Source organism: Bos grunniens, chromosome 13 (genome assembly GCF_055505025.1).
Source record: "Bos grunniens cultivar Pamir isolate PY7600 chromosome 13, Bosgru_T2T1.0, whole genome shotgun sequence".
Classification (NCBI taxonomy): domain Eukaryota; kingdom Metazoa; phylum Chordata; class Mammalia; order Artiodactyla; family Bovidae; genus Bos; species Bos grunniens.
In genome coordinates, this window is record NC_141177.1 from 3,733,673 (window position 1) to 3,761,432 (window position 27,760).

General features: G+C 44.9%; 2 long non-coding RNA genes across 2 annotated transcripts; one reads left to right on the forward strand and one right to left on the reverse strand.

Annotated features, from left to right (window-relative positions):
• Positions 1-896: 896 nt before the first annotated feature.
• Positions 897-27,043, forward strand: LOC147359977 (uncharacterized). The gene is made up of 2 exons (XR_015138874.1): positions 897-1,405; positions 26,135-27,043. It is a non-coding gene; the product is annotated as an uncharacterized LOC147359977 (long non-coding RNA).
• LOC147359978 (uncharacterized) lies at positions 22,397-27,369 on the reverse strand. Its single transcript, XR_015138863.1, has 4 exons — positions 27,232-27,369; positions 26,369-26,551; positions 24,500-24,588; positions 22,397-23,723 (listed from the first exon to the last, which is right to left on the reverse strand). It is a non-coding gene; the product is annotated as an uncharacterized LOC147359978 (long non-coding RNA).
• Positions 27,370-27,760: the final 391 nt, after the last annotated feature.

Genomic DNA, 27,760 nt, shown 5'->3' on the forward strand with positions numbered 1-27,760 from the left:
ACTAAAAAGATTAAAAGACTTCTCCTGTCGCCCAGTTGGTAAAGAACCTGCCTGCAATGTAGGAGACCCAGGTTCAATTCCTGGGTCGGGAAGATCCCCTGGAGAAAGAAATGGCAACCCACCCCAGTTCTTGCCTGGAGAATCCCACGGACAGAGGAGCCTGGCAGGCCACAGTCCATGGGGTCCCAAGAGTTGGACATGACTTAGCGACTAAACCACCACCACCATAAAGAGTAATAATACTTTCAGTTAGGTTTCTTAGCCTCTGGGCATCTCAGTCTCTCTCCGTGTAAAATGGGACGATCGTTGTTCCGCCATGGAGAAGCAGGATAGCCGAGTAGCCTAGAGTGTGGACCCTGGGACTGGACTTTCTGGATCCGTCTGGGCTGTCCCACTTTCTGACTGTCTGATCCTGGAGAAATTTCCTGAGTCTGAGGCCTCAGTTTCTCATCCGTAAAACGATTATAACAATAGTATCTACCCAAGAGAGTTGCTACAGGATCAAAATGAGATATTTTATAAAATACTTAAAACTGGGGGTAGCATACAGATCCTATATAAATGCTATTATTTGGAAGGGTTTTTCTAAGGATTAACTCAGCACACGTAAAAGCCTTAGATCGTAGTGTCAAACTAATGTGAGTTCTAATTATCCAGTGTTGATGAAGAGGGCGTTCTGCCTTTGGAGTTCAAATTTATAGCAACTCTGATCAAAAGTTTACATTTGATCACACAATTCCATTTCTGGGAATCTAGCCTATAGGAATGCCTACCCAAGTGCATGCTGATATATGAATAAGATGCTCATGGCATGCTTCACTCACCTACACCCCCACACACACAACAAAATGAGAAAATGGAGACACCGAAGTTTCCGTCACCTTGGGAACAGCGAGATGACCTCTTCTCCGGCCACAGAGGAGAACAAGACAGAGCTTTATTTGCATGTACAGATGTTGAAGGATAAACATGATAAATTCATTGTCCTTTCATCCATTTATTGATTATACTAAGTATTTATTAGGTGACTGTTGTGTGCTAGGCTCTGCTCTGGGCTGGGACACAGTACTCTGAAAGACACACGGTCTCTGCCACCATCTAACCAGTGTTCTGGGGAGGAACAACCAGTGAAGAAATTAACAAGTGAGTGTCCAGCCAGATGTCAGAGGTGAGAAGTAAAGCCAACGAAGTCAAGGAGGTGAAGAATGGAGGTGGAAGAGGGCACTAGTTTCATGGGGAAGTCCAGGACCACCCTCCTACGGAGATGAGCTCTGATCTCAGTGTCTGTTGGATACAGGCCAACAGATACCTACCTGGAGGAAGAACGTTCCCTCAAACAGCAGATGCAGAGGCTTGTGGTCTGGAGTTCTGAGTAAAAGACAGGCAAGAAAAGATATGCATAGAGGTATGCATACCAATGGCTTCTATTTTTGACCAAGGGTGGGGGACAGAGATATGTAGATAAGAAGATAGACTGAAAGATGTCATGAGTAGAAAAAATGAGAATATGCCAATCTGTTAACAGTGTTTATCCCAGGCCATGGGACTGAGGAGAAAATCTTTCATTTATAAACTTTTCTTTATAATCATCTTTTCCTTTATGAATGTCTTTTGTTTTTCCAATGAGCACAATTATTATCCAATTATTATTTGTAATGTAGAAGACGTGCAAACTAAGTTTCAAGAATTCTAGAAGAATAATGGTCTTATCTTTTCTTGAAAGAGTATAGAATGGGGTTTCATAGCCATACCATTGACATTTGTGTGTGTGAGCTCACTCATTCAGTCGTACCCGACTCTTTGGGACCCCATGGACTTAGCCTGCCAGGTTCCTTCTGTCCATAGAATTTTCCAGGGAATAATACTGGAGTGGTAGCCATTCCCTTCTCCAGGGGATCTTCCCAACTCAGAGATTGAACTCATGTCTCTAGAGCCTCCTGCACTGGCAGGCGGGTTTATACCATTGCAGCACCTGGGAAGCCCCATCACTGACATTTGGGGCTGAATGATTCAAGGCAGGAACCTGCCTGGAGCCTGGTAGGAGGTTAACAGCATCCTTGGCTTTACCTTCTAGAATCCTGTAGCACTCCTCAAGCTGTGACAACTGAAAACGCCTGCAAATATTGCCAGGTGTCCTCTGGGGGTAGAAATACCCACGGACCGCCCGCCACCTTGGAGACCTACTGTTGTGGGGAAGTGTCGGGCTCTGGAGGCAGTCTGCTGGGGAAGTGTCTGTCGGGCTCTGGAGGCAGTCTGCTGGGGAAGTGTCGGGCTCTGGAGGCAGTCTGCTGGGCTTCCAATCCCAGCACTGCCACCTGCAAGCTGCAGCACCTGCTGTGTCTCCCCTCTGTGCCTCAGTGTCCTCGTCTGTGAAATGGACGTAATCAGGTTGTCTTCTGGGCTTTGCATGTGGAAGGAAGGAGCCAGTTCATATGACGAGCTTAGGACAGGGTGTGACACATGAAAAAACGGGGTAAGTGTTATTACTGATGTTTCCGGTGCCCCCCACGGTCCAAGACTCCTTCAACAAGACAGAGCAGAGCCTTCTTCACGCCCCCGCCCAGCAGCCAGTTTCATCCTGAGTCTGGCACTGTCCCAGGAGAGAAAACTCAAACTGGAGCAAGGGCAGGAAGAGAGTGGCTCAGACTCATTGTTCAGTTTGGGGAATCACCGTTATTAAATGCTTCCTGTGTCTTTTGCTTTAAAGTGGAAAGTGAGATTTATTTTAACTGAAAGTGGGTTGTGTAGCTGCAAGTGTGGTTTTTCTTCCCAGAAGTGCTTCCAAGCCTGCCTGTCTGTCTTTACCAAGAGGTCGTTGACCAAGAAATCACGTTGGCCACCCTTCCCCCTCCCCCTGCTCGGGACACACACACACACACACACACACACACACACACACACACACACACACTCACTCAGACACACACGTAATAGCTTATTTTCCCCAAAGCAAACTGCATTCCTCTATGAGCCCGACTCATCCCCTGCCTCCATCTGGTCCACATTTCGCTTTGGTAGAAATCAGAAACCACCTTTGCTCACGTTTTGGACTGCCTTTATTTCTTTAGATTTTTCTTTTCTGTATCCGCGAGTTTTTGTTTGTTTTTCAAACTTTCAACTGTTCTCATCCATACTTTCCTTGATTAAAAATAAATTTAAGTATATTTTTACATATGTTTATATGTATTATTTTTAAATTATTTATTTATTTGGCTGGGCCACGTCTTAGTTACGGCACACGGAATCTTCAATCTTTGTTGCTGCACACGGGGTTTTTTTTTCAGTTGCGGCATACAAATTCTTAGTTGTGGCATGTGGGTTCTAGTTCCCTGACCAGGGATCAAACCCAGGCCTTCTGCATTGGGAGCACGGAATCTTAGCTACTAAACTACCAGTCGCTCAGTTATATCCAACTCTTTGTGACTCCATGGAGGGAATTCTCCAGGCCAGAATACTGGAGTGGGTAGCCTATCCCTTCTCCAGTAGATCTTCCCAACCCAGGGATCGAACCAGGGTCTCCTGCATTTCAGGCGGGTTCTTTACCAATTGAGCTATCAGGGAAGCCCCTGTTTATATATATTTTAGATTTCACTTGTATTTATATATTACATATGCATACTTATGTGTATGTTATTTATAAACAGATGTATTTACAGTAAATACTATCTTATGTAAATAATGTTATTAAATAATGATTTATAATATATAACATATACATTCTATACTACATATATATTGCATATTCTATATTATATTATATATATTATATGTATATTTTTAAAGTTAAGCATGTATATAAAGCAGTGGTTCTCAACCAGGGGCAATTTTTGTCCTCTCCACCCCCAGAGACATTTGTCAACATCTGGGGACATTTCTGATGGTGATGACTAGGGTCCTGCTACTGGAATCTAGTGGGAAAAAGACCAATTATTCTGCTAAATATTCTCAACACAGCCTCCACCACAAAGAAGTATCTGACCCCAAATGTCAATACTCCCGAGACTGAGAAATCCTGATTTAAACAGATGAAAAGCACGCAACCATCAAACTAATACCTAACATTTGCTGAGTGCTGAGAGTTTTACATACGTCATCTCCTTTTTCAATCCTTTTAACAACCCTTCCATCCTTGCCAGCTTGTAGGTTAAGACACTGGGGCAAGACTACACGTCCTGCCCAAGTGGACAGTCAGTTAACGGCAGAGCCAAGATTTGAATCCAGGAGCCAGGGTCTTACCTAGCGTGTTATGTGACCTTGAAAAGCTGCCTTAAGGATACTGTTGGACAAAAAGGCAAATTAATAAGCATGGTCCATTTCTAGAAAAGAAAAAAAAATTACTATGTGCATTACAGAAAAATCAAACTGGAAGAGGACGCATTATACTTTGGCTGATAGTTCTCTCGGGCAGTACTGGCTCCAGGGAGGTGTTCTCTCCCTCTCCCTCTCTCTCTCTTTCTCTCTCTCTCTCTCTCTCTCTCTCTCTCTCACACACACACACACACACACACACACACACTTGGTCTCCTGTGGTAGCCCCTAGTTGCAAACTGCACATTTCCTACATGTTGTTCAGTCACTCATATCCGATTCATTGCGATCTTAAAGACTGCAGCATGCCAGGCTTCCCTGTCCTTCACTGTCTCCCAGAGTTTGCTCAAATTCATATCCATTGAGTCAATGATGCCATCCAACCATCTCATCCTCTATTGCCCCCTTCTCTTCCCGCCCTCACGCTTCCCCAGCATCATGAAAGTGAAAGTCGCTCAGTCGTGTCCAACTCTTTGCAATCCCATGGACTATATAGTCCATGGAATTCTTCAGGCCAGAATACTGGAATGGATAGCCTCTCCCTTCTCCAGGGGATCTTCCCAACGCAGGGATTGAACCCAGGTCTCCTGCATTGCAGGTGGATACCAGCTGAGCCACAAGGGAAGCCCTCCCCAGCATCATAGCAGTCACTAGATCCTATAATTTTATATTGCCTTGTGAGCTTCCTTGACTGATATCTTTCTCCCTCACTACAGCATCACTTTCTTGAGAGCACCTTCAGTGCCTGGTTTTCCCCTCTGTTAAATCCCATGATTTGCCAGATGGCTGGTTGAGGTGAGATTATGAGAACCTCTTCCTTCGTACATGATAAAACCTTGTAATGTTTTAAGTTATTTACTTCAAATGTCTTCTTTTAGAGAAGAAAAAATATTGCTTATGTTTTTAAACGAAAATATGGTCCACCTATGCAATGGAATATGGCACAATATTTGCTAATAGTAAAGTTGCAGATAAAGATTTAGTGAATGGGATGCATTTTGTTGCATTTGAAGAGGGAGAGGACTAGAAAAGTGATGTTGACTGAATGTGTGTAGTTGTGTGTGTGGCTGATGTATGTATGGTTGTGTGTGTGTGTTAAGGCAGAGAAAACAAATTAGGAGATGTGATTTCTTTTGGCAGGGAGGAACTACGGGTGATTTTTGCTCTCTTTTCTCTCTTTTTTGTTCTTCTTAACCTTTTCCTAGATTTTCTGCAATGAGCATGCAATTCATTTGGTAATGCAGCCAGTTCTGTGTTCCTAAAAAATCACTGTGCTCTGCAGAACTGCCCAATAAAAACCATACAGCTGCTGGAAAAAAATGGGAGTGGGTACAGCCTTGAAAAACCTCATCGGGACAGGAACCGAATTATAAATGTATCATCATTAAATTGTTAAGAAGTATATAAATACTGTAATAAATAATGCTTTACTTTGAAAAAGACCTCAACTCTGCTTGCAGAAGTGGCGTTGGAAGGTTGCACCTGTGAGGAACTGTGATGTGAAGGGAGAAGAGTTACCTGACTTTTTGGCTGCGCCTGGCCTGGGTCGCTGCACTTGGGGTCCTCAGCCTTCATCGTGGCATGTGGGATTTTTAGCTGCAACATGCAAGACTTTTAGTTGAGGCATGTAGGATCTAGCTCCCTGACCAGGAATGTAACCCAAGCCCCCTGTGTTTTCAAAACAGGGGTTAGAGCAGAACTGACTGTGTGAGGAAGGAAAGAATTTCAAGTCACTGAAGTACAAGAACTTGTGGATTATCCCTTGACTTTTCTGGCTGATTACTCAGGCTTTACAGGTGAATAGCAGACAGGTTACAAAGCTTTCAAAGCGGTAATAACAACTGCGGGCAGGCACCCACTACTCACTTTTTACTTGCATGATCTGATTTAACCCTCCCCGAACCCTCGAGGTGGGGGCCACATGGAAGAGCCTGAGACACAGAGAGGTCCAGCGGTTGCCCAAGGTCACACAGCGGTCAAGGGCCAGGGCTGCGATTCAAACCCAGGTCTTCCCTGACACACGATCCTGCCTTACCCAGTGTTCTGTGTGACATCTGAGATGAGCATGGTGCCAGTAGCAGCGTTTACATAGCAAACTAGAGGAGTCGCATCACAAAAGATAAAGAACGACGTAGCTTCCGGAGGCTTGGCTTGAACGCGGCAGACAGCGTGCCAGAAATACCACCCGACCAGGCCATCGTCATGACCCTGCAGTCGTGGCCCCAAACTGGGCACCTTCCTGCACACAGGCTCTCAGACGTTAGATCAGCAAATCATACTCACATCAAGATTCACAGACCTGGAAAGGCAGGGAGCCCACTTTGCTCTTAAAGCAGGGCTTTATCCTACAGGACACACCAGGCCTCTGAATCATCTCAGCGGCATGGTTGGGTGTAGTGTTAAGAGCAGGGGCTCTGCACAAGCCTGGGGTCCAGTCTCAGCTTTATGACTTGATAGCTGTGTGACCTTGGACAAGTCACTTGACTTCTCTGTTTCCTCACCTATAAAATAAGGGACAATAATACTCTGGTTGTGAGGATGTAACAGGTTAACCTGGATAAAGGACTTGGATCAGTCCAGCCATCGTGAGTTCTGAGTAACTGCTTTTGCTGTTTAGTCGCTCAGTCGTGTCCGACTCTTGGCAACCCCATGGACTGCAGCCACCAGGCCTCCCTGTCCATCGCTATCTCCTGGAGCTTGCTCAAACTGATGTCCTTTGAATCGGTGAGGCCATCCAACCATCTCGTCCTGTTAGTGAATGGTTGTTACCACCCATGATGGCCCAATATTGCTCATAAATAAAATTTTCTGATCAGAAATTTCATCTGGTAGAATACCATTGTGTCTCAGCGTTTCTTACATAGGTGCAGAAAATAGGTTTCACCAGTGATCTCCAGTTTAATTCATGCACCCCAGTAGCGATGACATTTTTAGTCGACACCCTGAATGTGGGTGCGTCTATTTATTTATAAATTCTATGTATGTAGAACTCTACCAGTTCAAACACTGTAACAGCTCTCATTTCACTCTGAGGAAAAGTCAAAGCACTTGTAACAGCTGTAAGTGTGTGCTCAGTCGCTTTGGTCGTTCCGACTCTTTGCAACCCTACAGACTATAGCCCTTCAGGCTCCTCTGTCCATTGGCTTCTCCAGACAAGAATACTGGAGTGAGTTGCCATGCCCTCCTCCAGGGGATCTCCCTGATCTGGGACTCGAGCCCGTAACTCCTACGTCTCCTGCATTGCAGGCAGGTTCTTTACCCACTGAGCCACCTGGGAAGCCCAGGAGTTGTAAGAGCCCACCCCAAATGAATTAGCTTCCTATTATTTCTCTGATTTCATCTTAAAATTCATTCTGCTCCAGCCAGCTCTGGTCTCCTGCTCCTTTTGCGCATAGCACTCAATCATGCATGCTCCCAACTTTGAATGTTTGCATTGGCTGTTTCGGGCGCCTGGAAGCCTTTTCCCCCCAATTTCTGCAAGACTCACTCCCTCTCCTCCTTCAAGTCTTTGCACAGGGTCGCCTTCTCAAGGAGACCCATTCCTGACCACCTACATAATATCGTAGCCACTCCCACTGACTCCAGCACCCGTTATTATTTTCTGCTATAATTATTTTTTTAATATTTATTTTAATTTTCTTATTTATTTGACCGTGCCGGCTCTTGATTGTGGCTCTCGGGGTCTCTAGTTGCAGCACGTGGGGTCTAGTTCGGTCCCTGGAAGAGAGATGGGATCTTGAGGGTCCAAAGTTTATAACGAGACAATTTTTATTTTCAACAATTTTAGGCTAAATCTTTCTGGATTTAGCCTAAAGATTCATATGCATAAAGAAAACCACTCATTTATTCATTCAGTTGCTTAACAAATACTGGTTGAGCACAGACTATGTGTTTGGCAGTTTCAAGGGTTAAGTCATCCTGGTGAATAAAACACAACTCCTTGCCCTCAGGGAGTTTACATGCTAGCAGGGAGGTTAGCTGTTCCATTATTTATTTATGAATAAATCCCCTATTTATAAATAAATAGAACCGGGATTGAACTCCAGCCCCCTGCACTGGGAGCGCAGAATGTTAGCCGCTGGACCACCAGGGATGTCCCTCTTTTCTGCTATAATAATCTGTATCTCTTAATATAGGATGTAGTGTAACCACTTACATTTACTATTTTTGGTCTTTCCCTCCCTGCTAGGATGTAAGCTCCCTGAGGGCAGGGAATCATGCTTTATTCACCGGGATAACTTGGCCCATAAAACAGTGCCTGCTGCTGCTGCTAAGTCACTTCAGTCGTGTCCAACTCTGTGCGACCCCATAGACGGCAGCCCACCAGGCTCCCCCATCCCTGGGATTCTCCAGGCAAGAACACTGGAGTGGGTTGCCGTTTCCTTCTCCAATGCATGAAAGTGAAAAGTGAAAGTCAAGTCGCTCAGTCCTGTCCGACTCTTAGCGACCCCATGGACGCAGCCCACCAGGCTCCTCCATCCATGGGATTTTCCAGGCAAGAGTACTGGAGTGGGGGCCATTGCCTTCTCCATAAAACAGTGCCTAGCACATAGTATGTGCTCGACTGATATTTGTTGAGTTAAGCAGGTGAATGAATAAATGAATGGTTTTCTTTATGCCTATTAACATTTAGGCTAAATCCAGAAAGATAATTTTGTTTTGCTAGAAACTTTTAAGTTGTTCCTCAAGATCTTATCTTTCTTCCACATAGTAGAATTTTCAGCTGGGATGAAAATTTTCACCAAGAAAAGAAAAGAGACTACATTTCCAAGCCTGCTTTCTAAAGTTTGTGTGCTTAGTTGCTCAGCTGTGTCCGATTCTTTACGACCCTGTGGGCTGTAGCCCGCCAGACCCCTCTGTCTGTGGAATTTTCCAGGCCAAGAACACAGGAGTGGGTTGCCATCTCCTTCCGGACCCGGGATCGAGTCTATGTCTGCTGTGCTGGCAGGCCGTCTTCACCACTGTGCCACCTGGCAAGGCCCCCCTTTCTAGTCTAGCTGAGGTCCTGTGACTACATTCTGACCAGCAGGATGTGTAAAGAAACGGCAGGCGAGTGACTTTGCTGCCCTCTGTCCCTGTCCCTTCCTCAGTCTTGCTCTCTGGAACTTGGCTGCTACCATCTTGGGCCATGAGGTCAGTTGAATCTGCAAAGCAGAGGAGAGAGAGAAGCAGCTTGGGTCCAACGAGTTCACAGCAGCCCTAGACCACCTACCTAGCTTTCAGTGGAAAGAAAATAAACTTCTATCTTGTTAAAGACACTTATTTTCTTTAGGGCTTTCAGTATCCCTCTCAGCTGCAAGGATATAATACACTACTCTTCACTCGGAATAAGAATTAAGTTAGGCTCCTGTTTAACTTCAACGTGCAATTGGCAAGCTTTTCCCAAACACCCCCTCCAGCAGAGCAGTTCCCCACTGGTTGCTGTCTGTTACTGAGCCTCCCGTTTCTAACATTTCTGGAATCTGAGTCATGTATACTCCCTGTTATTACACATAATATGTTGTTATGATTTTAATCAAGGAAACATTTTTTCACTTGACATATTAGTCATGTTGCTTCTGGATGGTCAGAAACAGCCAAGAATGCTAGCTAGATTGCATCATTTCTGTCTGTTCTTTCCTCTGCAGGCTGGTTTAAAATCAGATCAGCCAGATCAAGGCAGATAGTGGGTCTCGCTTTCATTAGTTTCTGCATTTCATTTTTCAAATGGAATCGGTTTCCAAGACGGAGGAAGGAAATAAATACTGTTTGCTGGGCTTTGCTACTGAAGTGATGTAATTTACATAAGAGCAAAATTACAACCTAGCATCCTGAGTAGCAATTATAATGTTAAAAGAACAAGACAAAATTTTACTCTGAAACCCAGAGCAAAAATAAAGAGCGGGAAATGTTGGTAAACTTCACACAAAATTTGAATATGAATTTAATCTCATTTGCCTAGGAGAGGGAAAAAAAAAACAACAGGCATTCTTTGGCCCTAAAATTGAACTAGAGGAAAACTCCCACAATGAATTCAATACTAAAAGCCCTAAAGTGGAGACGACGTATGGAAGGGACCCAAAAACTTATAAGAATGAGGTTGCAAATTAACTTTCTAAGCCTGATGATAGATATGATCCTCCCCTACACAAACGAGAAAGCTAATTAGAAATTCTCATTTCTTTATTAAAGACAATCCCTAGCTTTGTTCTCTGGGACACACTCAGTGGGGTTTTACAGCCCGGTCGTTTGTTCTAATGCCCACAAACCACGCTTTAATTGTAGGTTAAGTTATTAGTAAGGAAGGTGAACTTGCCCTTCACTCAGGACATAGTCACCGAAGCAAGTCTTGGATTGGAGAACCAGTTAAATGCCCATCATCATGGAATACGGCTTCCCAGGTGGCTCAGAGTTAAAGAATCGGCCCCTCGATGCAGGAGACGCAGGTTCGATCCCTGAGTCAGGAAGATCTCCTGGAGGAGTAAATGGTAACCCACTCCAGTATTCTTGCCGGGAATATTCCATGGACAGAGGAGCCTAGTGGGCTACAGTCCATGGGGTCACGGAGTCAGACACAACTGAACAACTGAGCGTGTACACATGCATGCACCAAAGTGGGATGTACTTCAGGAAACTCTGGCAAGGTCAGCTTCCCCAGAGTAAGGAGTGGGCTCAAGGGCACGGCCTGGTGGGACGTGTGCGTGCCATTCAACGATACCAAAGCACGCACCTTCCATCTGCCTGATGACATTAAGGAGAAAGCCTCTGTTTGGTGCTGATGGATCCTTGGCGGCTTTCCACACTCACTGATTTCCTGTTTAACAGAGAGACAGCAGGGCTTAGGCAATAACGTTGCGGTAGATGAGCGTGCCTAACTAAAATTTCATTTTTTAAAATTCACTTGCTCTGTTACCTTCTATTACGATAACTGATACTGAGTTTTCCATTCATGACAGTGATGGATAAAATCCCCTTTTAAAATAGACACAAGCAAAAAAACGAAGCATGAGTTAGACTGTTTTGTGCGTATTAAGTAAACTAGTGAATACACAGATTTGGCAAGAACTGGATGGTGCTGCCAGGATGATGAACGCTGGGAACCTGGACAGGAGGGCCTTTCTCCCTCTTTGTCTTCTGCATCCTTTTATTTATTTGTTTTTTTATTTGGCTGTGTGTGTCTCGGTTGTGGTGGCATGCGGGATCTCTCATTGTGGAACACAGGCTCCAGAGCACGCAGGCTCAGCAGCCACAGCATGTGGGACCTTGGTTCCCCGACCAGGGATTGAACCCTCGTCCCCTGCCTTCCAAGGTGGATTTTTTACCCTCTGGACCACCAGGGAAGCCCCACCCTTTTCACATCCTTCAGGAGAGAACTCTGCATCATCCACACGTGACATCCTGCCATCTACCTTGAACGACAAAAAGAGGGAAGAGCGGTTTTTCCATTTTTAAATAACTGGAAAAAATATTTTAAGACCCATGAAAGCCATATGAAATGTAATCTTCAGAGTCCATAAATGAATGTTTATGGGCACACAGCCACATCTGTTGTTCATGCATTACAGTGGCTTCCTCAACGTCAGGGCAGAATTGAGACGCAGACAGTGAAAAATAAGACATCCAACTATTGGCAAAGCTGGGTTTCGCACACCTGTTGGAGTTCACCCAAGGAGAAGGAAATGACCCGCTTGGGCGTATACGATTATGAGTGCCTTATTTGAAAAGTTTTTTTTGTTTTTGGCCATGCTGAGCCCATGTGGAATCATAGTTCCCCGACCAGGGATTGAACCACACCCCCTGCACTGGGGGCAGAGAGTCTTAACCACTGGACCACCAGCAAAGTCCTGAGAGTCTTTTTTTTTTTTTTTTAACGGCTTTGTGCTTTGCAGAATGCTTTTCCCATTTATGAGTCCATTTATCCACAGCTCCATCCAATGATCGAGGTAAACCATGTTGGCTGTGCTGCCTGGCTTTCAGGGAAGGAGTGCCCAGCATGAGCCACGCTGGGCTGCTGAGTGAATGAAATGATACATTAAGTATTTTATTTTTGTGCTGTTTATTTATTTCACTTATGAATATAGTCCGTGGTCATAGAAGAAAATGAGAAAACATAGAGAAGTAAAATGGAAAAAAATCACCTGAAATCCTGCCACTCAGCAGTAGCAACTAATACCTTAATACACATGCATTTAAGTGTTTCTTTAAGCTGCAATCTGTGATGATGCAGAACAGAGTCATCAGAAAATGAGTCCTCTGTGAACACTGAGGAGCATGAATCTTTTTACCTTGAGCTTCTAGAGTGTATAAGCTCAACTCAAGATGCCTGTGGAGAAACACAAAGGGCAGATCCTTTTATGGTTTAGTTCAGCTAGATGTGAAGGTCTTTAATCATGTGCTGATAAACCTGCCTAGTTTTAACTTTAACATCACCTGGTTAGTGAAACATATGCTCACATGGAAAGAAAGCATTATGTTCACCTGCATTAATTAGTCATATGTCCCTCTCCTGACCGTTTCTTTAGGTTGTACTTGTATTTGCATAATTAAAAGCTTACTTATAAGCTGGGAAAACAGGTTTGATTTAGTTTAGAAATGTGACAACTGGTCACTTAGAAAACATTCCTCTTGCTTTCAATAGGGAGTAATACTTGCCAAACTAGTAACATGAGTTAAATTAAAAAAAAAAAAATACACAATAAGTAAGTTTAAGTTGATTGTAATTGTGTAAGGGGAAGAAAATGCATTCTTAAAATAACAGAAGGTGGTGGAATGTAAGCATAATTCTAAATTTCTGTTGAAAGCTATATTGTCTTCAACAAACTTTGTATGAATAAGATATACAGAATTATCATTTTACAATAATAAATGACAAGATGTGGGATCAATAATGATAACGTTTTCTATCCTTTTTACTTAGAAAGCTAACAACATGGTCTATTGCATTTCACCCTCTATGAAACAATTCTGGGTTTTTTTGTGTTCATTTATAGTCTTTTTTCTTAAGTGTATGTTTTTCTCAATTAGAATCATGGAATCCTGCAATTATGGTTCTGACTTTTTCTCTTAATGTTTTTCCATAATGTAAAAATAGCTTATACTCATTATAGAAAAACCAAAAAATACAGAAACCTGTAAACTTATAATGAAGAAAATTAAAGTTACTCCATAACGCAGAGATAATTTATACCAACATTTTAGGACATATTTCTTTGTAATTATATATATATATATGTATGTATAAAAATGTTTTATATATATGTTTTGTATACACACACAAATACATTTTTCCATGTTTCTACAAAATACCTATCATATTGTATCAATTATTATAATGAGTTTCCGATATCGCTGCAAAGTCTTAATTCTCACCTGTACAGGCGGGTGTGACTTTATTGAATAGTGAATGTGCCCAAGCTCGTTTCATTATTGCTCCATTATTAGACGCTGAGCTCTCCTTTAATTTGAGGGTAGACTATAAAAATATATATATAGCCTTCAAAAAATGCAAAGTCTGTAGAAGTGCTTATGCCAAGAAGAAAACTGTACATATTTGCAGGCAAGAACAGCTGACAACTGGGATTAAGTAGAGATAACAGACCTTGAGGATATAAGCTATTTGTTCCTGTTTGCTTTCTATTTAATAAAGTGCTGGGACTTACCTGGCAGTCCAGTGGCTGGGACTTGACCCTCAAATGCAGCGGGTGCAGAGGGCTGCCTCACATGCCTCAAGGCCAAAAACCCAAAACATGAGCAATGTTGTAACGAATCCAGTAAAGTCTTTACATACAGTCCACATCAAAAAACAATAATAATACTTAATAAATACATGTTAATTCCCTATATCTTCCTCTGAGTCCCTCAGTGGACAAAAGATTTTTCTTTTCACTTCAAATAAAGACAAGATTCAGTATAATTTTGAACACTGACTTCAGATCTACTGGACATTTCAAATGATACATCATTGCTTTCATTGTTATTTATAATAATAGTTATTGAGTACCTAGCATAGATTTTCTATTTGTCACCTAATCCAGAGGTCAGCCAACTTTGTCTATGAAAGGACAGAGAGTCAATATTTTCGGTTTTGCAAGCCATGCGGTCTCTGTGGCAGCTACTCAACCTGCTGAGCGTAAAAGGCAGTGTGAAGCGGTGGGCATGGCTATGAGCCAGGAAGATGGTGTGGACACTGAAATTTGGATTTCATGTCATTTCCACATGTTACAAAATATTATTCTCCTTTTGATTTTTTTGTAGTCATTTAAAAATGTAAAAAGCATTCTTAGGTAACAGCTGTACCAAATGGACGCTGGAACATCCCTGGCCCATGGGCCAGTTTGTGCAGTCTTGCTCTAACCTAATCGTCTCCACAACCTAGGAATAGAAATTACTCCGCTCAGAAAGTTTAAATAACTTCCCCAAGGTTATGCAGCCAGAAAGTGACAGGGCCAGGATTTTTTTTTTTTTTTTTTGCTGCGCCAGGTCTTACTTGCAGCGTGTGGGATCTAATTCCCTCACCAGGGATTGAACCCAGGCCGCTGCATTGGAGGCTCAGAGCCTTAGCCACTGGACTGCCAGGGAAGTCGCACGGTCAGGATTTACATCCAGCTTGCTTATGGCAAAGCTCTCACGCCTCTTCAGGCCAGGTGCTTAGAATCAATCGTGCGGCCTCTGTAAACCTCAGTCTTCTCATCTATAAAATGGGAATCATGAAAAAGTATCTTTACATCGCAGTGCAATGAGAATTTGGTGTAATAAAGCTTATTCTTTGCAGTACTAACAGGAGGGGCAAAAAAGTAACCAACCCAAGTATTACTTTGTCTTTTGATGACTTCTATACAGAGAGGTAATGACTGACAACAGAGTCTGGAGCAGAACTGTTTGGGTTCAGATCCTTTTCCCTACCAAGATCTTAAGCAGTGTATGTAAAATCTCATGCCTTGGTTTCTTATCTGTAAAGTGGATGCTAACTAGAGCACCCACCTCACAGGTCATGAAGAGATTACATGAGTAAGTGCAGGTGAAGAGCTTGGGGGGTCTGGCACAATCAATTTGAGCTCAGTTAGGAGAAGGCAATGGCACCCCACTCCAGTACTCTTGCCTGGAAAATCCCATGGACGGAAGAGCCTGGTAGGCTGCAGTCTATGGGGTCGCTCAGAGTCGGACACAACTGAGTGACTTCACTTTCACTTTTCACTTTCATGCATTGGAGAAGGAAATGGCAACCCACTCCAGTGTTCTTGCCTGGAGAATCCCAGGGACAGGGGAGCCTGGTAGGCTGCCATCTCAGGGGTCACACAGAGTCGGACACGACTGAAGTGACTTAGCAGCAGCAGCAGCAGCAGCAGTTTGACCTAATATCATTCTATCTTCTCTTCCTGCACTTTATGCATAATTTGTAATTCATAAAAATTATGAATAAATTCATAAACATGGCATCTGACTTTGCAGCCTTTGCACATCAGGCCCATCACTGTGAGCTCCAAAAATGGTTGCTGCTGCTGCTGCTAAGTCACTTCAGTCGTGTCTGACTCTGCGAGACCCCATAGACAGCTACGGAATGAATGAATGAAGGTATAATGAATGAGTAAGTGAACAATGAATGAATGTGCAGATGAACAGACAAATGAAAAAAAGTGAAAAAACGAAAGCCAAACTTTGGGTGGTGGTTCACTCTTGGAACCTGGTGCCGTGAAAGCCGTCTTGATCTCTTCTTCTTTGCTCATTAATTGTAATTGTTTATTTATTACTTTCTGGCTGTGCTGGGTCTCCGTGGCTGCGTGGGCGCTTCCTCGAGTTGCAAGCAGCAGGGGCCGCTCTCCAGTTGGGGAGCACAGGCTTCCCACTGTGGTGGCCTCTCTTGTTTCAGATGGGCTCCAGAGCGTGGCTCAGTATTTGTGGCACACAGGCTTGGTTACCCTGCAGCAAGTCAAATCTTCCCAGACCAGGGATCTTCTTTATAAAGCATTCACTGCAGCCTCGATGTAGTTGATGATCAGCACAGGCCTTGCCCTGCCCAGCTCACTAATACACACCCAGTGAATTAATGTCTTAGAGGATTTTGTAGAAACCCAAGCGGGACAGAAACATGTTTCCACTATTAGAACTAGAAGAAGCTCTACAGGTGACCTTTTCCCGTGCTTCCCCCAGAAGTGAAAATCTCTGATCAAAACGTGTGACAAGATATAGGATTCCCAACTTTTTATGATACAAGCCAAAAGGACCCACAGTCAAAGAGTGGCATCTACCCACACTATGATTCTTCTTAAGGATGGTGTAATACCAAAAGTAGGGGTAAAAAGGATAATTTCCAAAAAAGGGGTGTTCTTTTCATTGAATAAATTTAGCTCTATTATTAAAAAACAAAAGGAAAAAATCTCAACTCCCAGCTCTACCACTTCCTAGCTCTGTGACCTTGAATAAATCACTTCTTAGCCTCAGTGTACTCATCTGTAGAATAGGAAGAATACTCCTACTATCACCTGCCCTGAGAAGTGACTGTGAACTTCTCAGTCACATAAGGTGTTGCTTGTAGGCCGCACCTTAGCCTGGTGCACGCCAGGGTTTGCAGCCTGCGCGCTGCTCACACCTTGAGCCAGGCTGTCCTCCGGGGCGGGGTCCGTCCCGCGCGTTGGAGGGTGCTGAGCAGCTTCCCTGGGCTCCACTCACCAGACGCCAGGAGGAGTCTCACCACCGCTTCTCACCCAGTCGTGAAAACCAGTCTCTCGTTGTTGTTCAGTCGCCAAGTCATACCCAACCCTTTGTGACCCTTGGACTGCAGCACATGAGGCGTCCCTGCCCTCCACTATCTCCCAGAGCTTGCTCAAACTCACGTCCATCGAGTCAGTGATGCCATCCAACCCTCTCATCCCCTGTCGCCCCCTTCTCCTGGCCTCAGTCTTTCCCAGCCTCAGGGTCTGGACATTCCCAGATGTTCCCTGTCCTAGAACCACTGGCTTACATATTCCCCCCTCAGTGACTGGCCCAGGTTCATCACCTCACATTCAGAGGCTGGTATATTCCCAACCTCGCCTGTAACCGATGAGGAACCCAAGACCCAGAGGGAGCCACCTGTAGTTACAGCATGAGTTTCTAGGGTTGCCATGACAACAACCTAGAACCTGAGAGGGAGCCACCTGTAGTTACAGCATTAGTTTCTAGGGTTGCCATGACAACAACCTAGAACCTGCTGTGTTCTGGCTTAACACAACAGAAACTTCTTTTCTCAGAGTTTTGGAGGACGCAAATCCTGAATTGAAGTGTCAGCAGGGCCACGCTCCCTCAAAGGCTTCTAGGGCCGAATTCTTCCTGCCCCCTCCAATTCCTGGGTGCTCCTTGCATTTCTTGGCTTGTGGCCACATCACTCCAGTCTCTGCCTCTGTCTTCACACGGACTTCCTTTCTGCATCTCTGTCTTCTCCTTTTCTTACAAGAACTTTTGTCACTGAATTTAAGATCTACACAAGTGATCCAGAATTATCTCATCCCGAGTTCTTCAACTTAATATTATTTGCAAAGACCCTTTTTCCAAATAAGGTCATGTTCAAGGTACCAAGGATTAGGACTTGGACTTGTATTTTGGACTATAATTATAAGGCTTGTTGGTGGTAGGGCTAGGACTAAGACTGAATTATCCTTTTTTAAAAATATATGTACACATATATATTTACAGGGCAGCAATGGAGAAACAGACATAGAGAACAGACTTACAGATGGGGGAGAGGGGAGGAGAGGAGAGGGTGAGATGTATGGAAAGAGAAACATGGAAGCTTACATCACCATATGTGAAATAGACAGCCACCAGGAATTTGCTGCATGTCTCAGGAAACTCAAACAGGGGCTCTGTATCAACCTAGAGGGGAAGGATGGGGAGGGGGACAGGAGGGAGGTTCAAAAGGCAGGGGATATATGTATACCTATGGCTGATTCATGTTAAGGTTTGACAGAAAACAACAAAATTCTGTAAAGCAATTATCCTTCAATAAAAAATAAATTAAAAAAAAAAAAAAAAAGAATCTGCCTGCAGTGCAGGAGACCTGGGTTCAATTCCTGGATGGGGAAGATTCCCTGGAGAAGGGAATGGCGACCCACTAGAGTATTCTTGCCTGGAGAATTCCATGGACAGAGGAGTCTGGCGGGCTGCAGTCCATGAAGTCACAAAGAGTCTGACACCACTGAGCAGCTAACACCGTCACCCATGCACACTAGATATCGTCCTATATTCATATGTTTAGTTTAGCTGGGCCAGGTCTTAGTCGCAGCTTGGACTCTTGGTTGCATCACATGGGATCTAGTTCCCTGACCAGGGGTTGAGGCCAGTCCCCTGCACTGGGAGCATGGAGTCTCAGCCACTGCACCATCAGGGAGGTCCCTGAAGTATTCTGACTCTCAGGATGGTTCCTTAACCTCTCCAGGTTTCAATTTCCTTCTTTGTAAAATGGGCCTAACTGAGGGATCCACCTCCTTCGGAAGCTGGGTTCACAGCAACCCAGTTTGCGATCATGGTTTTAGTCATGAAAGCACAGCGTCCGGTTTAGAGAAAGTACTCTGGGAAGGTTCGCTATTGCTAGCGTGTTCATTATCATCTGTTTTATTATCATTTGGGCTTCCCTTCAATTAAATCAACAGAATATCTGTAGGGAAAGATGGATTCAAGCTACAACCTAGACGGTGACATCAATAATTCTTTGTCCTATATTATTATTTCCCCACATGAAAATTGCTGCAGGATGTAGAACAGGCTTCCACCTTGGAAAGGAAAGAAAAGTAACATAACGTCAGGAAGGTACACTGCGTACTTTTCTCTCTCGTTCCCTGTAAACTGTCAAGAAAGATGACATTTCTTTTCTTCAGTTAGACTCTTAACTCCTGACATCATTGTTTGGTTACTTTTAAACTGACAGGACGGTCTTTTTTTAAAAAAAGATATTTTTCTGTTCCCGTCTTTGGGGAAAAAAAAAAAAAAAACTATCTTGCTGTGCCAGGTCTTAGCTGCAGAATGCAGGATCTAGTTCCCTGACCAGGGATCAAACCCAGGCCCCCTAAGTTGGCAGTGTGGAGTCTCAGCACTAGACCACCAGGGAAGTTCCTACAGGACTGTCTCGGAAGGATTTTAATCCAGAAGAACATGTGTTCTGTGTAACTCTCTTCTTCTGGGAAGTTCTAACTGGGAGAAATTTACATACAAATTGATTTCATGCCCTTTTCTTTGTCGAGCTTAAGGCTGTTTAAATTTATCTCTTTCCATCTTTAGTAACCCCAATTGAGTTACTAGTTACAATATACCCTGCTCGTCTCACTAATCTGACTACCTGTAATTGGAGGATTTAATTACCAGCAGTATGTTTATAATGGAACGATCCCGCCTTGCAGTTTAGTAACTCACTTTATCTGCGTGGCAGCAGCAAGGTGATTTGAAAGCCTGAAATATGAAGACGCAAGGCAGTGCGGTAGTCTAGGGACTTCCGGAGTGAACCGCACTTACCCAGCTTCACAAGTGAGCTCTGCCTGAAACAAGATTGCAAGCAAAGGTCTCAGTCACACACGCAACTGCCACCTCCCTCTTCTTCCTTGCAGTCCAGATCTTGAATTTTCTTCAGGTGATCTGGAGGTGGGTGCTCAAGGAGAGTGAGTTCCCAACAGCTTTCCACCCATCCATTGAGGCTTTTTGCCAGAGAATGTTCTAGAAGTGGGCATGTAAGCCAGTTCTGGCCACAGACAAGCGGGGGGAACCGGAAAACCTGCTAGAGGACTTTAAAGGAAGATTTTCCTCCTCCGAAAAGAGCGACGCTCCCCCCTTTTCCGGCTTTGACACGGTTGTAGGAGGAGGTGCCAGGGCTACAGCCGCCATCCTGCGACTGTGGGGAGACTCAGGGGCAAAGTGAGAATGATGAGCATGATGCGCCGGAGGGCTGGAGAGGTCTGCTTTCGTGATGGCGTTGGTCATCTCCTCAACCAGTCTTGGAACCTCTGGGTCAACCTCTGGGCTCTTGTTAAGTGTGAAGTAAGAGATGGACTTCTAGTTTGAGCCAAATTTCATCCATCTATTGGTACTTGTAATGAAAAAATCCTGATAAAGGGAAATTCACAGGGTTTCCCCTCTCCCGCCTCCCTTAACAAAGTGAGAAATGGAACTGCCTTTAACTTTAAATACAGCATATCGTAGAGAAATCCTAAAATTACGGGCTTCACCCGCCCCTGCCCCCACCATGGTGGCAAAGAACACAGTCTTTGGAAAAAGTACCTGTGCCGGGTTCAAAATCCCGCTCAGCTGCATACCTGTGCCTTTACATGTGAAATGGAAATAACACCCAGAGGGAGAGCCCTTCACACTGCCGTCTGTGTGGGGGGTGGTCTCCTCCCTCGTGTAGAGCTGTCGTTAGTCGGCCTGGGCTTCCATTGTGGAGAACCACACCCCCTTTTGGAGGCTGGAAGTCCAAGACTGGTTTCTGGTGGGGGCTCTCTCCTCGAATGGCCTTTTCACTGTGTGTGGATGTGAAGGAGAGAGAGATCTCTGGTGTCTCTTCCTCTTCTTAAGATTCAAGCATTTTAGCACCAGAGACAGTTTCTCTCTCCCCAAACAACAAGCAAACAATGTGCGCTCAGTAGGCTCCTCTGTCCATGGAATTTTCGAGGCAAGAATACTGGAGTGGGTTGCCACTCCCTTCTCCAGGGGATCTTCCCAACCCAGAGGTCAAACCCTTGTCTCCTGTGTCTCCCGCATTGGCAGGCAGGTTCTTTACCTGCTGCACCATCAGGGAAGCCCCAGAGAGGACCTCCTTTAAACAGTTCGTTAAACACCAAGATCAAGATGTTTTTTGCTATGATGATACAAACTTATGTAAGAGGTGTAGGGGTGTGTGTGTTTCGTACCAACATAAGATAGAAACATATATGGTTTCAGAAAGGTTATTGGCAAGGATCAGGTCCTACATTTTGTTTTTCAATGTGCGATTTTTTTCCTTCCGTCATTTATTCAGCAAATGTTTATTGAGCACTTCCTGTGTGCCAGGCACCGTGTTTTATTTTGTTTGCTTCAATGTGCATTTCTTTTTTGTTGTTGTTTTTGTTTTTTAGTAAATGATTTCGTGATCAAGGAAATCTGGGAAACAATGAGATGGTCACAGAATCCTGGGTTTAGAATAACCTTCCAGATTTCTTTCCCCGTCTCCAGCGCATCTAACAAATTCAAGTCAGTTTAGAGTCTATTCTTGTTAAAGAGACCTCCAGCGAAAGCGACTTCACGGCAGTCTTTAGCAGCTCTCCCAGAGCTTGCTCAGTTCTGTGTCCTTGGAGGAAATGATCTCTGTAACAGTCATGATTGATGCACTAAAGTGCCCTGGTGGCTCACTGGTAAAGAATCTGCCTGCAATATGGGAGACCCAGGTTCAATCCCTGGGTCGGGAAGATCCCCCTGGAGAAGGAAATGGCTACTCACTTTAGTATTCTTGCCTGGAGAATCCCATGGACAGAGGAACCTAGAGAACTACAGTCCATCAGGTTGCCAAAGAGTCGAACACGACTGAGCGACTAACACTTTTATTTTGGGCTTCCCAGATGGCGCTGGTGATAAAGAACCCGCCTGCCAGTGAAGGAGACATATGAGAAGCAGGTTTGATCCCTGGGTCAGAAAGATCCCCTGGAGGAAGGCACAGCAACCCATGGGATTTTTGCCTGGAGAATCCCGTGGACGGAGGAGCCTGGTGGTCTACAGTCCATGGGGTCACAAAGAGTCAGACACGCCTAAAGTGACTTAGCACACATGCAAAGTGCTCATAGCATGGACATGTGTCAAGGACTGAAACATGGTGACGTATTAAACTTAGGAGATGTGTTAGGGTCAAAGAAACTGGTCCCAGCAGTTGTTGAAACTGCTTATGCAAGCCTGTAACTTCGCTACAGAAGACAGTCAGCTCTTCTGAGCCTCCACTGGCAAAGGCATTCATTCTAAAAACTAATGTGTAGAGGGGAAAAAAATCAAGTATGATCAAAAATTGCCCTTGACCATCCTTTCTGTTATAATAGTAGAGCTGGCAAAGACCAGACAAAACTCAGGGCCAGGGACTGCCCACTCCACCTGTTCCCTGTAACAGGGCACACGACTGCCTGGGTAATTTGTTCAGTTGTTTTAGTATTTATTTGGCTGCACCGGATCTTAGGTGCAGCACACAGAATCTTCAGTCTTCACTGCGGCATGCGGGGTCTTTAGTTGTGGTAGGTGAACTCTTAGAGGCTTGCTGTGCATTCCCTGCTTAGCATGTGGGACCTAGTTCCCTGACCGGGGATTGAACCCAGGCCCTCTACATTGAGAGCTCAGAGGCTTAGCCACTGGACCCCAGGGAAGTCCCTGACCAGGTAATTTAAATCCTTCTTTTTTTTCTCTCTCTCTCCCTTTTCTCCCTACACACATATAGTAGAATTCAGAGAAGTTAAATGGATCTAGAGGTGACTGCACTTTAACAATAACTACCCTGTATGGCTTTTCTGATGATTAAAAATACAATTCACGTAAAGCAGCTAGTTCAGGGCCTCGTACATGGTAAACATCCAGAATATTTTAGCTCTCATTATTATTCCCACTATTACTTCTCTACTGAAAAAAATTTCCTTCTTTTGAGAAATTCTTGAAGCCAGATTCCACATTTCACTCTGGCTCGGTCACCCAACCCCCACTTCCAGCAAAACTGCAGATATATAATTCTGTCTTCATCCCGTGAGTACTTCCATGGCACAGTTACTGGCAAAGAAGTGACCTATCAATCACTTATTGAGTGAATTATGAAATCTGTGGTTCAGAAGTGGTAAGGGTGAAATAGAGGAGGAAGATTATCTGATAACAGTACTTGCCTAATACTGTTAAGATTTAAAAAATAAACCTGATGTCTAATAAATGTCTAAAATGGCTTTAGCTTTGTAAAAGGTCGTATACTCTTTCCTTTATTTTATAAGTATTTCTTACATTCTTACTCAGGCTCTGGACAAGGCTCGGAAATCTGGTGATGACAGATAAGAGCCCCTGTAGACACACTGAGGAGAAAGCAATCAAAAAGAACTGTTCAAAAGATTATTTCTGATTCCAGTGCTTCATGCAGGAGATAAACAGAGAGATGGGACTGAAGAGGAGACCAGCCTCTATAGGGATTTGGGACCAGCCTGCGGGGAGGGGAGCGGGGGGACATTTGAGCTGAGGTCTGGGGTGAGAACAATGTCAAAATCTAGTAACAGTACTTAAAAAAACGTTTAAAGGTGTGATATAGTCTGAAAACATCTTCATTTGCATTTTCCCCTTTCAAGAGAGATCTTTGGCAGAGCATTTAAAAGTCTGATCATACCCAATCCTAGAAAGAATGCGGACAAGGGACTTCCTGGTGGTCCAGTGGTTAAGGCCAGGCTTCCAACGCAGGGGGCTCGGATTCAATCCCTGGTCAGGGAACTAAGATCCTACGTGCCACATGGCATGACCAAAAAAAAAAAAAAAAGAATGCAGTCAAAGGAGACCCCTTATGAACTTCTCTTTGGAGTGGAAGTTGATGCAACCCTTTGGAAAACATTTGGTGACATCTAGTTAAAACTGAAGGTGTGAGTTTCCTACCACCCAAAAATATAATGTCTAGATATGGTCTTTAGATAGACCCTTAAAAATATCTCCTCTTAGGGAAGGAAGCAAGGGAATTTTCTTTTAAATTCTAAAGCCCAACTATAAAACAAAAGGAATTGACTCCCCAAATATGTACAGAATACCTGTATATGCCAGGTACTAGTCGAGGCTCTAAGAAAACGATGGTGAATGAAACCATGAAAGACTGTGGCCTCCTGGTCGTAACGACGGAAGACACACCAGAAACAAAAAGCCCAACACAAAAAGCCCCGTGGACGGCAGCCCCCCAGGCCCCTCTGTCCATGGGGCTCTCCAGGCAAGAGCACTGGAGTGGGTTGCCATGCCCTCCTCCAGGGGATCATCCTGACCCAGGGACCGAACGTGCGTCTCCCGTGGCTTCTGTAGGACAGGCAGATTCCTTACCACTGAGCCACCAGGGAAGCCAGTTTGTAATGCTGGTTTTATACAAGAGGAAACTGAGCTTCAGAGAAATTGCTGTTTGTCAGCTCGTCAGATGGAGGACCTACTGGCCCTACACTTTAGTCCCTGGACTACACTTGAGTCCTTATCTACCCTCCCCACTGGACCCACGGGAAGGCAGGTGTAAGTAGCTATTTACCATGCTGGGTGCCCACTGCCTGGCTCAGAAGGAGCTGCGTAGTTTTGGTGTGACCGTAGGCAGACTGGAGAACCATCCAGAAGTAAAACCTGCAGAAAAAGGCAGACTTCAGAATTAGCTACTGAGATGCGGGAGTGGACCCCATGGAGAGAGGAAGAAAGAAGGCTCCTTCCTCCACGCCAAGCTCCGCCTCGAGCACCTGCCTCCTCTCCTTTCCTCCTTGAAGAAAATCCCACAGCTAGTCCTGGGCAGCTCCAGAGTGTGGACCCCAGCTGTCCCCACCATATGCTCAACCCCCGAAATACCAAAATCAGACAAAACCCTGAGAGATGCCTTCCGTAAGGGGGCAGTAGGCAGAGAAGTGAAGGCGGGCGGAGGGAAATCAGAATCAGGGTCCCCTGGTTTGTCTGTATCCCCCACTGATGTACAGGTCCTGGCTTGGGGGCAGCAGCCCCCAGAACAGAGGAACACTGAAATCATCGGCCCCAGGAGGCGTGCCGCCTGCTTCTGGAAGAGAGTGGCCCTCATGGGGACACTTTGCTGAATGTGCCTTTTGATGTAGTTTTTTCTTTCCTAACAAGAAAGTGTAAGAACACAGAAAAGTAGAAAAAAATAACACAATGAGCATCCCTGTCTTCTTCATGCTTAATAAGCAACTACTAACATTCCGTATTAGCTTTAAGACGTTTCCATTTTTAAAAAATCTCAGATAGATGATTCCTTTTATTTCCATCTTTCTTGGCATTGACCTCGTTTCTCTTTATACTCAGCTCCTAAGTTAAACATAGCTTATTTCTTCTTCATCTTTCTTTCCTAAAAAATACATTCAAAGTTTCTTCCATCATTTCAGGTACATCTCACATTAAAAAAAAAAAAAAAGCAGTTCTGCTTATCTACATGCAAGCATAATTACATAATTTTCATAAATACATGATTTTAATATCAGATCAGATCAGTCGCTCAGTCGTGTCCGACTATCACAACCATCTAATTTTCTTCCTCTTTTTTTTCTTGATTTCTGCCAACATCTCCCTTCTCCATAATCTTCTCCCCTCTTCTCCCACTCAGCCCCTACACACTAGCAGTCTTCACAATGAAGTTGCTATCATGTCATATTTTTATCCAGGTTTAAGTAATCCTCAACAAGGATAACTTATTGTTTTCCCTAAATGAGGTAGTATTTTACGCATTGCTGCTGCTGCTAAGTCGCTTCAGTCGTGTCCAACTCTTAGCGACCCCATGGACTGCAGCCCACCAGGCCTCTCCGTCCATGGGATTTGCCAAGCAAGAGTACTGGAGCGGGGTGCCAGTGCCTTCTCCGATTTTCCGCATTAGTGCATTTTATTCTTGTCACTCCATTAAGAAATTCACTGACACAATTCTCACAGATTTGTCCATTCTTTTTACTTATTGTCGTACAATAAGTAACCGCCACCTGGTAACCTTAGCTGAACTGGTTTCAGGCCTACTACCGCCCATGCTGAAATCCACAGATGGCTCAAGTCCCTGATACGAAATAACGTAGTATATGGTTGGGCTTCCCTGCGCATGGGCTCCACATCCAAGGATTCAAAGGGCCAACTATATGACATTCCATAGTGTGACTGTGCCAGCATTTATTCCTTTTGTTTCCAGCTTTTTGCTGCTATGAAGGATGCTGCCAGACCCATCTTTCTGCATCTCAAAAGCCCAGATGTCCTAGGAGTACGTGATGGCTTCAGCGGCCCTGCGGCAGCTGAGCTGAGAGGCTCACAGGGGAGCTCCACTCTGAACTGCCTTCCCGCATCTGTACTAAAGGAGATCAGGTTCGGAAAGGACTGGGGTCCCTGCCTGCTGATGGAATTTTTTATAGTCAAGTCCTTCGCTCACTCTGTAATCCCGAGTCACTGAGCGGTGCGGGCACCCCCAGGCGCTGTGCCCGTGAAGAGGGTCGGCCTGCCCTCCCGGTGGGAGAAGCGGACAGCAAACGTACCAGGAAATGACGTCACTGTGCGCAGAGGAGGCTGGGAGTTGCAGAATGGTGGAGGGAGGTGGTCTCAGCACAGGTGGCACCTACAGAGATGGGGCTTGGTCAGTAATCAGAATGAGTCTTAAATTAGTGTGCATTTTCCTTTGTCCGTAGCTCTTTCTGATGGCTGAGGCTCGAGAGAGGGGACTCTTGCCATCAGAGTCTGTGCCTGTACGATAGAAGCCCAGCCTGAGAAATCCTCATTTTTGGAAAACCCAGCAGGTGCTTCATCGCACAGTCAGGTTTGGGAAGGATGACTGTCAGGAAGCAGGTTGGAGCCCCCAAGCACCCAGAGCAGTGACTCGGGAGGGAAGAAAGTGGGGGTTTGAACTGAAAAACCTGACTCAGAGAACTTGCTCGCCCCTGACCACAAAGTCATACCTTTCAAAATCTTAAACTGCAAAGAGAGAGATCCCCCAGGGACCACCCCCCTCCCCTTCCCCAGGAAACACCTTAGGACTAGTTCCAGGGCTTGATTCATTTGATGTGCAGTTAAGAGATGTGAAAAACAGCAGTGGGCTGCCGGAAACCCAGCAGAAAGAAAAATCTAGAATTGCAAATGTAAAACTCCCACCCTCTGACAGAGATTATGCTGATGGCACTGAAAGCCAAAAAGGGAAGCAGAAATGACCTGATACTGGAGTATCTGAGAAGGGAAACACCAGGGGGCGAATCACTGCACCACCCCCCACCCCATTATTATTCTGGGAATAGTAATACCTACCTCAGAGGGTCTGGTTGAGGATTAAAAATAAGACCGTTGTCATGTCAAGCACTGAGCCATCCCGGTGCTTCGCTGGGGCTGGTTTCTGGCAGCTCCCTTCCCCCAAGCAAATTCTTCTTCTAGCAATCCCCACTGTGAGAAATCCCTGCGGTTACTGTGGACGTCATCCGGGGACTTTGCTAGTGGCTTACCCAGGTGGCACGTTGTAACTTTACTCTGACGGTTTGGAAAAACAAACAGAGCTGCTCTGACCTTTCTGATGTCGTTTGCTCCTGCATCTCCGCCTCCAGCCTGCCCGTCGGTTGTGATCCTTATTAAAAATCTTGAGTGAGTGAAGTCGCTCAGTTGTGTCCGACTCTTTGCGACCCCGTGGACTGTAGCCGCCCAGGCTCCTCCGTCCATGGGATTCTCCAGGCAAGAGTACTGGAGTGGGTTGCCATTTCCTTGAGGATGCTCCAAACCACGCTAAAGCAGGCCAGGGCTTCCATGCACAGGTTTTGCTTTACGGCCTCCTTTTGCCAACTTTGCC